The sequence below is a fragment of the Myxocyprinus asiaticus genome, chromosome 25, assembly GCF_019703515.2.
Source record: "Myxocyprinus asiaticus isolate MX2 ecotype Aquarium Trade chromosome 25, UBuf_Myxa_2, whole genome shotgun sequence".
Classification (NCBI taxonomy): Eukaryota; Metazoa; Chordata; class Actinopteri; order Cypriniformes; family Catostomidae; genus Myxocyprinus; species Myxocyprinus asiaticus.
Window position 1 is genome coordinate 45,255,542 of NC_059368.1, and position 12,273 is coordinate 45,267,814.

At 38.1% G+C, this 12,273-nt stretch overlaps 1 pseudogene; it reads left to right on the plus strand.

The window, feature by feature from the left end:
- The window catches only part of LOC127416017 (laminin subunit alpha-2-like), a 336,769-nt pseudogene that overhangs the window by 179,301 nt on the left and 145,195 nt on the right, over positions 1-12,273 (plus strand).

A 12,273-nucleotide genomic window follows, 5' to 3' on the forward strand; every position in this document is an offset into this window, starting at 1 on the left:
AGGCATCTTTAAAAAGACGTTCCGTGTGTGCCGCACTTTTAGAAAGAAAATATACTCTTTTTTTAGAATATACTCTTTTAGTTGTTTCTGCCGAAGCACCCAGGGGCGTTCTCTGTACTCCACAGGTGCAGAGAGGGAGAAACCGCTGAAATGCGCTGTAGAATCCAGCAGATGAGGTGAATGAACTTCGCGGATGAATTCAGCTTCAATGAATAGAACCACTCGGTTCCAAAGAGAAAATCTAAATGAGTGGTTGCATACCAGCTCCTTTTATACCCGTATGTCCGGGGGAGTGGCATGCAAATTCCACTCGCCAATTCTCATTGGCCTATTTTCAAAAAAGTAGAGGTGTTTGGGGCTCCCAAGAGTGACCCCTAGTGTCACTACATTGACACAACGTTGAGTGAGTGACAGATAGGGAACAACAGTGTGAATGCAGAGTAGACTGAAGTGGATCAACAGGAGAACTGAGTTGCTTTCTTTGGTCAGCTTAAAGAGGTCTTGGCATTTTTGTTTAATTTCATGCATATATTGAGTTATTTTGTAAATCTGAATAAAAAATAAATAAAACTGAGTAGCTGGTAAAATTCAGCATTCAACAGCCACTGTGGCTGGTGGGCAAAAATTCCCCACCCTAATGGTATGAAAATATCCTCTAATACCACTGTAACAGTTGTAAGTGTTGTCCTGCTAAAATAGATATCCCTCTTTAATTGGCTACAGCCCCAAGAATGGCTTAAAAGGTCATAGAATCTCAAAATGAGATCCTGAAATCCCAGATATGTGTTTTAGAGAGACCTTTTCCATGTAAAATGTGTTACTAAAGATTAGTCCTAAACTAGGTCAATATTTGACCCCACAAGTTTCATTTATTGGAATTACAATAGGAATATTGTTGATGTTGATGCTGTTAGCTTCACCAGAACATATGGATAATGGCTTTGTTCCAAAACCTAAAGAGTTTGCCTATGTTGGCAGAATTTTAAGGCATCTTATGTGCTACAACAACAATGACTTTCATTCACTTTCACACAAATCAAACGTAAAACAGCAGATTATCAGTTCATAAACACTTACTTTCCATCATGTTCCTCACACAATGCTATCTTATGACATCTAAACACATGACTCAATTTAACGTTTGCATTATATAATTAACTACATTTACAAGCTTGTTCGAGTGTGATCAAACTGTGTAGTAGCTCGACTGATAGAGCGTTGCACTTGTGATGTAAAGGAGTGGGGTACGAGTCCTGAAGAGCACACGAGTCCACACATGAACCCAAAGTGTCATAGAAACACCACAAAATGACGTGGTCATGCTTTTCATCTCACATTTGCTTTTTCTGACATTATCGATTAGGTTTAGGTTTAAGGTTTAGGGTCGGGAGGTCAGGTTTGTTGATTTTAAACTCAATAGAACATTAACCTTTAAAAACTCACTTGTTTGGGAAAACATTTAACTTGCTTTTAGCGCCACACAGTGGACATTTCATCTCAAAACTGATGCGATAAGATTCTGTTCAAGCCATCAGTCTGCATTATTTCAACTTCATTGTTTAAAAATCGTGCTTAAAAGGCTAGTTCACCCAAAAGGGTTTCTCACCCTTGTGCCATCCCAGACGTGTATGACTTTCTTTCTTCTGCAGAACACAAATGAAGATTTTTAGAAGAATATTTCAGCTCTGTAGGTCCATACAATGCAAGCGAATGGGTACCAAAACCTTGAAGCTGCAAAAAGCACATAAAAGCAGCATAAAAGTAATCCATATAACTCCAGTGATTTATTCCATGTCTTCAGAAGTAATATGATAGGTGTGGGTGAGAAACAGATCAATATTTAAGTCCTTGTTTACTATAAATTCTATAAATCTAGTAAATATAGTTTACTATCAGCTAAACCAGTAAGTGGCTGAATGTGAAAGTGAATGTGTAGATTTACAGTAAAAAAGGACTTAAATATTGATCTGTTTCTAACCCACACCTATCATATCACTATAGCACCTTTGTTATTTTGCTTCAAATCAAAGTTTGTAGTGTTGTGATTCACCTCGAAGCTGGTTAGTTTGGTTCATGGCTTACAACTCTTTTATGAAGTAGTTTTTGAAATCCCTTTGGAAGAAATTTGGGGAAAACACTTCCGAAAACCAAGGCAACTGGAAAAGTGAGGGGGCACTGTTGTGCTCTATTTAAAAGAAGAAAAAAAAAGAAAAAGAAAAAAAAAAAGAAACGTGCCCAGAACTGTGCACACATTTGCAAAGATGATATCAAGAAGGTTGTGTACTTCTGGGGTGGCATGCCCAGTCGAGTACTGCCATTGAGATGAATGGGAATACTAATGGATAGAGAACTCTAGGTATCTTAGACATCCTTTGTACAACCCAGCTTCCTCACTGGCATCAGCCAGTCTTAATGGTTCTGTCTTAATTTCAATTGCCTCAGAAATCTCTCAACTCATCTATCATATACACTATATTTTTCTGTTTATCACTCTTTATATCTCACCTCCACTTCATATTCCCTGTTGGGTGTTTAACTCTCTCTTTCTCTCTCTCTCTCTCTCTTTCTTATGGTTGGTATGTTGAAGTGTTCCTTCATTAGCATATGCAGCCTCTTTCTCTGGGTTACGTTGGTAATCAGGGCAGGTCTGTGTGTGATTTAAATCACAGTGGTGTCATGAAATATAGCACTGGGTGGAGGAAAGGTCTCCACTCCGGTGTGACCCCACCACCGAAAAACAGATGGAGCGAGACTGCTGCGGTGCCAGAGCTGGGGTGGTGCATGCTAGCCGGCACTAGGGGCCTCCATGCTGAGCTATTAGCAGGAAACGAGGGAGGTGAAGGTTTATTATAGAGAAGATGAGTAGAGAGAGAGAGAGAGAGAGAGAGAGAGAGAGAGAGAGAGAGAGAGGAGGAGTTTTTCATTGTGGGAAAAACCAGCAACAGACACACATTAATGGGACAAGATGGGACCGATAAATCACTGCTCAGACGGGGCTCGAACCAAGTCTGTCCCCCGAGACACACCCTGAAAGAAACGTGAAGGACACGCTTCACATAGACTCAATCAGACAGCACTGAGCTGCACTGTGCCAATCTTAAAACGAGCTTCATTTTTGCACTGGTGAGAAGAATCACAAATGAGATATCTTAATTGTTCAATTGTTGCCAGCATTGAGATTGAGTGGAGAAAGACTTGCTGAAGTCTCCAGATTTTTCTTTGAGAAAAAGACCCCAGTAATCTCACATGTTTCAGAAGAGATTGCTAGAATGTCTCAAACTGGGAATTAAAATTCAGAGATTTCACTTTTAACTCAAACATTTCTCATCAGATTCTTCCAAGACCAAATGATCAGAGTTGTGCTATCCACACATATACAGTATTATGGCTTTTTATCAGTGCTGGTGAAGCTACTACTGTCACTTCTCAAGCTTCAAGCTGATCATAACTTAAAGTAGTTATACTACAGTCAAGTACTCTTTTCAAAAAGTAGTTTGCTACACTACAAGCTACTAACTAAAGTACTAAAAGTAGCTAACTACATTGAAGCTATTTAAAGAAGAAAATATTGTTAGATTGGATGACATAATTCTGAAATCAATTCTGATTGCAGAACTCATAAATATCACCTGATAGTTATGCATTTAATGACAGTGACATTCCCTTATGAAAACTGACCATTGTCATTTAACCATGGTATTTGTTGAAAAACCATAGTGACCACAAAATTAACTATGGTTATCACAGTCATGGTTACTACAATATTTTTACAGTAAATCCGTGGTTACTCTATGGATACTACATTATTACTGTAGTTAAACCATGGTTAATTGTATCAAAACCACAGTTTCACCAAACCATAATACACTTTCAAAAGGGTTAAACAAATAGGGTAACATTACATTGAACATACATTTATATTTAATATACACTGACAAACTAGAAAACACATTCTTTTATATAACTGAATCTACATATAGTGATAAACAGCAGCAAAATCCTAAATATTTCACTTCAAAAGAGAAGGGCAAAGTCCCTTTAAGGCTGCACAGGGCTCAAGTGAATCAGTGAATCATTTATATGAATGTTCATTTACACGAACTGTCCAAAAGAACTGCCTCACTAAAATGAATCAGAGTTCCCAACGTAATTGTTTATTGTAACTGGTTCATTTACATGAACTGTCTGAAAGAAGCTAATCGAAATGTAACATATCTTTAAAGCTGTTGAGTCCTCAGGAGCGTTCCAAAAGCCTGTATAAGTACCAGTTTGTTTACAAGAGTGCACTGAATAAAGAGGGGTGGGGCACAAAGCCTTACCCTGCCTTTAGCTCACCCTCTGCCTCTGATAACAGACATTTCAAAAGATACAAAAATAAATGATCAAAGCACGGTAAAAAGTTTCCAAGTTTTAAAGTGACCTTTATGTAACATAAAGTAAAACTTTGAAATCAACCAATGGGACATAAAAGTGCCCAAAGTTAAAGAAAGGGTCATGTGTTTATCGTGGAGCGTGTACAGTTGAGAGCTTGCTTATTCACTGAGTGTGGAGTTGGCTATCTGTAACAGTAATGGGCTTAGTGATGGAACGGAAGTCTCATCGGTTTAACAACCACTGACCCATGACAGGAAAGCAAGCACCCTCTCCTACACTTTCACTGACCTAATTCCTCCACAGTGTCTGATTGACTCTGAAATAGAGTACTTACGCTTAGTTTGGCCCTGTCCGGCTGTGTGCACTTCAAAAGGCAAGCAAGAGAGGGCAGACTGAGTGTACAACTGGTAAAGAGAGTTTGGAGCAGATCCAGGTTGTTTTTTGTCAGTGTCGTCCCCTGTTGTGTTTATATATAGTCTGGGTTGAGGCACTTGGCCAGAGTCATCAGTGTTTCAGACGGCTCTCTCACAGCAGTGCTAATGACAGGAGAAAGTATGAGCTGGTGCCAGATAGACAGGAATAGCCCAAGTTCAAAGTTCAGACCATTACCATCAGTGCAGAGGTCATTACGTACACTATATTGCCAAAAGTATTCGCTCATCTGCCTTTAGACACATATGAACTTAAGTGACATCCCATTCTTAATCCATAGGGTTTAATATGACGTCGGCCCACCCTTTGCAGCTATAACAGCTTCAACTCTTCTGGGAAGGATTTCCACAAGGTTTAGGAGTGTGTTTATGGGAATTTTTGACCATTCTTCCAGAAGCACATTTGTGAGGTCAGACGCTGATGTTGGACGAGAAGGCCTGGCTCGCAGTCTTCGCTCTAATTCATCCCAAACGTGCTCTATCGGGTTGATGTCAGGACTCTGTGCAGGCCAGTCAAGTTCTTCCACACCAGACTCACTCATCCATGTCTTTATGGACCTTGCTTTGTGCACTGGTGCGCAGTCATGTTGGAACAGGAAGGGGCCATCCCCAAACTGTTCTCACAAAGTTGGGAGCATGGAATTGTCCAAAATCTCTTGGTATACTGAAGCATTCAGATTTGCTTTCACTGGAACTAAGGGGCCAAGCCCAGCTCCTGAAAAACAACCCCACACCATAATCCCCCCTCCACCAAACTTCACAGTTGGCACAATGCAGTCAGACAAGTACCGTTCTCCTGGCAACCACCAAACCCAGACTCGTCCATCAGATTGCCAGATGGAGAAGCGTGATTTGTCACTCCAGAGAACACGTCTCCACTGCTCTAGAGTCCAGTGGCGGCGTGCTTTACACCACTGCATCCGACGCTTTGCATTGCACTTGGTGATGTATGGCTTGGATGCAGCTGCTCAGCCATGGAAACCCATTCCATGAAGCTCTCTACGCACTGTTCTTGAGCTAATCTGAAGGCCACATGAACTTGAAGTCTGTAGCGATTGACTCTGCAGAAAGTTGGCGACCTCTGCGCACTATGCGCCTCAGCATCCGCTGACCCCGCTCTGTCATTTTACGTGGCCTACCACTTCGTGGCTGAGTTGCTGTCATTCCCAATCGCTTCCACTTTGTTATAATACCACTGACAGTTGACTGTGGAATATTTAGTAGTGAGGAAATTTCATGACTGGACTTGTTGCACAGGTGGCATCCTATCACAGTACCACGTTGGAATTCACTGAGCTCCTGAGAGCGGCCCATTCTTTCACAAATGTTTGTAGAAGCAGTCTGCATGCCTAGGTGCTTCATTTTATACACCTGTGGCCATGGAAGTGATTGGAACACCTGAATTCAATTATTTGGATGGGTGAGCGAATACTTTTGGCAATATAGTGTATGTGTAATAGAGGCATTGGATGGGTTACATTGTGTATTTTTGAAAGGGTAGGTGGGTACTCTTTTGAGTGAGCTGTTTCTCTCCTTTTCCTTGAAGACTGAAATAGTTTGATAAGTGCAGTTTTCTTTCTTGTGTCAAAATATTCCGTATTGAAACAGGACATTTGGGCGTTTCAATGGACTCATCAGTTTTTTTTAGCTACTGTGTGTCACAACCATGAACCATGATTTGCTACTTGCTTGTCAGTCGCAGTATTTTGGAGAGGGACATTCACATTCTAGAGAGCATTTGACTGGACCAAAATCTGTTTAGTACAAGATAAGTCAACAAACTTTTGGTCCATTTTCCCCAAAGAGAAGCGCTTTCATTTTCGAAATATTTTCCATCCACACTGCCATTTTTATACATTTTCCAAAAGTTGCTCGCCCACACTGATGCGTCTAAAAATGCTTTAAGCCCCTTACTATTCATGCGAAAAAAGAAAAAGAAAATACTTAAGAAGCATGGCCCTGGAACGCAATTATCCTCATGTTCCTCCACCAGACAGCAATTCCGAGTAAACTTTCTGTCACCTTTGAAGGAATGCAATGTGAAGGTTATAAAACTAAAATGTATCTTTTACAACACTTTTAAAAAGGATAGCAGGCACAATGACACCGCTACTAGATGGGCTGTCATCTTGATTGTTTTGGGTTGAATCTATCACATGACTAGGGACTAAAAACGGAAACCAAATGTAACCGAAAATGGGAACAAAATCCCCTTCAATTGTTCTGGAGTAAAAATATTATTTTTAAATGCTGGTAACCAGTTAATAACTGGTTAATTTTGTTCTCACAACAAAGAGGAATTTTTATAGCACCACAGAGACAGAAATTTAACCTGCAAATGGCTTATTTATAGTTGTCTCTCCATATTAAGACAGGATAGGCGAAAATATTTTAGCACCAAAAACCGTTACACACTTCAGCTTTAAATGTGTGTTTCAGATAGAGGTTAATTTTGTCAACTTTAAGGAGCTCACTAACATACTGTATATTCAAAGCTAATAAACATGGACTAAAAGCCACACAATTTCAGTTTTGATTTCATGGGCTCTTTAAATGATTAAATTTACTCATGGAGACTGGTAGTCTTTCTCATCCTTTGATATTAGATCCATTTTGGTATTGCACCAAATTGTGATGCAGTTGATTCCCCCTTTTGACTATGAAACTGATTAAATTGCATTTTAGGCACAATGACTACTACAGATTCTTTGTATGAATTTATGAATTTATTATTTAATCTATTTGTTATTGTAGTTCTTTGTTCTTAATGCACTTTGCCAACTTAGAAACCTTTGAATATTCAGCTGGTGTCGGTGAATGGTGTCATTTTAAAAGCATAGCTCTCCCATTATTATTAATGACACTGTCGACAATGTAAGCATCTGTTTGGTGCATCGCGTAGTTACTCCAGCCACTTTTATGATCCCGTCTGTCTAAAAATAGAATGATTTTCTATTACCAAATAATATACATGTGAATCTTTCTGCTGTTCATTTTATTTGTTACGCTATAAAAATGCACAGTTTGCATCAACTTGTATTGAGTACATTTTCTAAATTTTAGCATGCAATATATAGGTTAAGAATATCAGGTAAAGTCTAGCTAATATAACTTAGATAGTTAGTGCAATTTACCTAATAATAATTGTAGATTTTTTAGACTACACTTAACTAAATCTACTTCCATTAGCCTACTCACAAGGAACACAAAAGTCATTTTTAATCATATTTATTGACCACCATGTGTACAAATGGGTTGACTAAACAAAAATATTTCACAGAGAATCATCTTTGAGTTTTTAAATGCACAATACAGTAAAACTGTAATACATAAAAATCACATCTGATCTGGCATCCAGTTCTTTAAAAACAAATCGTATTAACAGAGCACAATCCTTCTTGCTGTATTTAGTCAGTACTTCATTGTCCTTAAAATGATAGCAAAAGAAAAGACAGAATTCAAATGGGCTGCGCAGTTCGCTCTGTGTTTACCACTGTACATGAGGGCGCGAGTGCAATGCAGGTTCATCAGGGCTGCTCAGGTGAGAGACCTTTGGTTGTCCCGTTCTGCTCTCACACTGCGGCCGGCAGATGCGCTGCACGGTTTAATCCTGATGTCTAGTCCATCCTTGAATCCCAGTCCAACAGTGGAAGAACAATGATTCTTTCATTGTTAATATAAAACACATCTGAGCCTCAGTGAGACGCTGGAAACTTTCCGTGATTTTTTTAACAGCAGGACGAGCATGAGTAGTATGCATGGAAAAACAGAAATATTTTCAGATTCAGAAATCCATAACACGATAAACATGCATGAAAATAGTCATGTCTTTAGTATCTAAACAGAAATGTGCTTTTCTACTTACCCACAACACAAAAGCATCTTGTCTGCCAATATTTCTGGCTTCCCTCGATTTGAATTCCAAAATGGCGGCAAAACCTGCAGCGTCAGAAATACTCCCGATTCAAAATGTGCACCGCACGATAACGTAAATCTTGGTCATGCTTTAATTACAAAACAACAAATTGAATGTTACTTTATCACATTATCTTATCCCACAATAAAGGATTTCATACAGCCTTTTGTAAAATGATCCTGAGCTGACAGCGGACCTTATATAAACTTGTAAAGCCTTGCCAATCGGATAAAACCAAAAACTTGCATAAAATGTCAATTTCCTTTCAATTTGCAGAGTATAATATCAAAAACACAAAGAAAATGTATATTTAAAAAAAAAAAAAATATATATATATATATATATATATATATATATATATATATATATATATATGTCTTACCTTAAATTCTGTGTCCAAATGAGATTTTTCTATCGATCCTGCTGGATGTCGGTTATTTCTGTCACCGGCCTCTTCTCATCGTGGATAATGTGAATGAAATTGATTTTAATACACTTTTATTAGGCATTTGTATGTGGTAGTTTTTAATTAAATTATTAGAGGACATGTTGTGTAATTTTATCAAATGAAATTTACTGCTGCTAATTTAAGAAATATTTTACTGTTAATTATTAAGTAAATCTACCCAAAATTATTAGGGAAACTAAACATTTTATTTCCTTAACACCCCCAAAATCATTTTTTGCAGTGTACCTTTTTAAATAACTTCTGACTGTTGCATTTAAGCCAGCTCGTGATTTTTCTGGTCTACTTATTTAAATACTTTTGTTTATAACCAAATGTATGCACCATTTTAGCAAGAAAAGCATTACAATAATAATTCTATAATAAGTAAATGTTTATACCAGTGGATTTCCGTTGAAAATTAAGTATGATATAGATTATTCACCGATTTAACCATTGATGAACTTGAGCTCACAGCTGATTGGTCCGTTCTGCACACTATGTATGTACCATTTTTTGTATTTTGCATTATTACCGCTTTCTGGAATACTTGATTTTAATTGTTCAATCATGGCATTCTGTGGTCAAATATCTTAGTATAATGAACTTAAACTCTATAATTGTCCATTGACACAGTGCTAGTCTCTTGTATCACTATCCGTCTTCTCAGATAATCAAATTATTTCAATTCAAATGAATATTTAATGTCCATTTATTACATAAGTCTGAATAATTTATAATCAGCCGGTCATTATTAAGTAAACCCCTTCAGGGTAATGCAAGGCCCCTTCACTTATTGGGATAATAACCATCTCACTGTACATTATCACCAATGTAAAGCACTTGAATGACGAGCATAGTCTCATGACAACTCGTAATGATTCTTACGAGATGTCAGAATCGTAAGTTATAAAAGTTATCTTACGGACCAACCAATCAACAAAAAGAATTTCACATTTTAGCATCACATTTTAGCTAGCCTTCTTTCCAACACTTTATTTTAAGAAAGGGGGTCACAGATTTGGTGTCACATATTCCCTGTTTTTTGTATTGACTTTTATGTTGAAATTCTTGTTTAGTTCCCATGTTTCTGTTTCCTGTTAGTTTGTAGTCCTTTTGTAGTTTAATTTTATGATTGGTTTTCCCCTGATTGTTTCCACAGATGTTCCTCTTGTTTTCCCTGTTTCATTTTGTCAGTCTTTACATGTATTACACTGTGCTCTGTACGTTTGTTCCCTGTGTTTTGTTTCTTTATGTTCTGAGTTGTCTGGTTTGCTTTTGTTTTATTAAAGACGCTGCATTTAGATCCTCCATTCTCTCCTGACTCGTTACATTTGGTTCCTCATTCCACATTTATTTATGCAATGCAAATAACTGACAGACATGCAGTAACCGATGACATGCTTCCCTCGTCTCGTACCAAACCCAGACGTTTTCTTTCTTACATGGTATACAAAAGTTATTTTCCTATTATAATCATACGTTTGAGAAAGGGGTTACACTTTATGGTTAAGTTTGGGATATGAGTTACATTTAGGAACAATTAAATATAATTTGTTGGGTCGTTTATTTTTAAATATGGGAGTAAAAGTCATACGCTTTTGTATGAGCCATCTCGTACAATTTCTAATGATTTCAGCATCTCGTACCAATTTTTACGACTTGTCACGTGACCCGGTTGGAATGACAGAGCACAATTGCTTTCAGTTATCTGAACTTTCCTCAAAGAATAATGATAATTCTGCTGGAATGTGAGGGAATATTTAACAAGTCAGTGTGAGATGTGAGGCTTTGTTTGATGGTTATAAATCTCCAGCATCCACAGTAAGAACTAGATAGTGTACTATCATGCTGCTGGGCATGTAAAGACAGTCACACGCAATACCGTATTCAATTAATAAGTGTAGGGTGGCTCACGGAATCCGCTGAGCATGGGAGAAACCGTAATTACTTTCTCTATTTGCCATCATGCAGATAGCACAGTGGTGTGCAGATAAGCGCAGTAGAATCTATTTAACATGAAGGCAGTGGATAGCATGTGCGTGTTTATCAGGAAGCAGCATGAGTTGCTTCGGTAGAGATATAGGATCCAAACGCACAGACAGCAGATAAGAGGAGCGGGTGGGCGAAGTGAGCGGAGGAGTGATGGTGTCTCCTCCCCTCTATTTCCCCTCACATTCTCATGTTTTGGCGAGAAACGCCATGGTGGTTTACATTTCAGTTTTGAGCTGAGCGATCATGATCAAAATATGCTTGTAATGGAGTCAGTTCAGCGTGTATGCTGCTTTTTTAAAGAGAAAGAGAAATTACTTGTGGTAATGCACTATTCTCTAAATGTTATCCAGAAGTGTGTCCATTTAACCCACATTAGTCTAGCTGTCCTATATTCTCTACAGCTAGACCTGCTTTTTTAGATCGAGGTTGAAGTTGAGCCAGAGACAGTTTAGCTGAGACATTGTATTGCGCTTGTATTAAAATGAATGGGAGAAATCCTCCAATTCTGAAATGCCTTTCCTGTTCGGTTGACGTAACCAAGCCTTCTTACATTTTCAACACCATTTTGGTATGTAATGCCTGCTTTTCACAATCCAGTCAAGTCCTGCAAGAAATATTTTCTCATTGGATACCCTGTTTCAATCTATAAAATGGATTGTGAATTGCTTTTCATGTTAAAGGTTTCATGCTTCCCGATCTTATAGAATCACGTTACTATACTTACATTTTTGCACAATGATTTTTACATGGCTCGTTGTACGTATCACAGCAGTTCCTGGTGAAATGAACACTACAGGTGCTACAACAACAATGACTTTTATTCACTTTCACACAAATCACAAGTAAAACGTCAGATTATCTATTCATAAGCACTTACTTTTTGTCCTGTTCCTCGCGCAATGCTATCTTATGACATCTAAACACTTTTATTATAGCACATGACTCATTTTAACGATTGCATTATATAATTAACTACATTTACAAGCTTGTTTGAGTGTGATCGAATTGTGCGATTACTCGACTGATAGAGCATTGCAATTGTGATGTAAAGGAGTGGGGTACAAGTCCTGAAGAGCACGAGTCCACATGTGAACCCAAAGTGTCATAGAAGC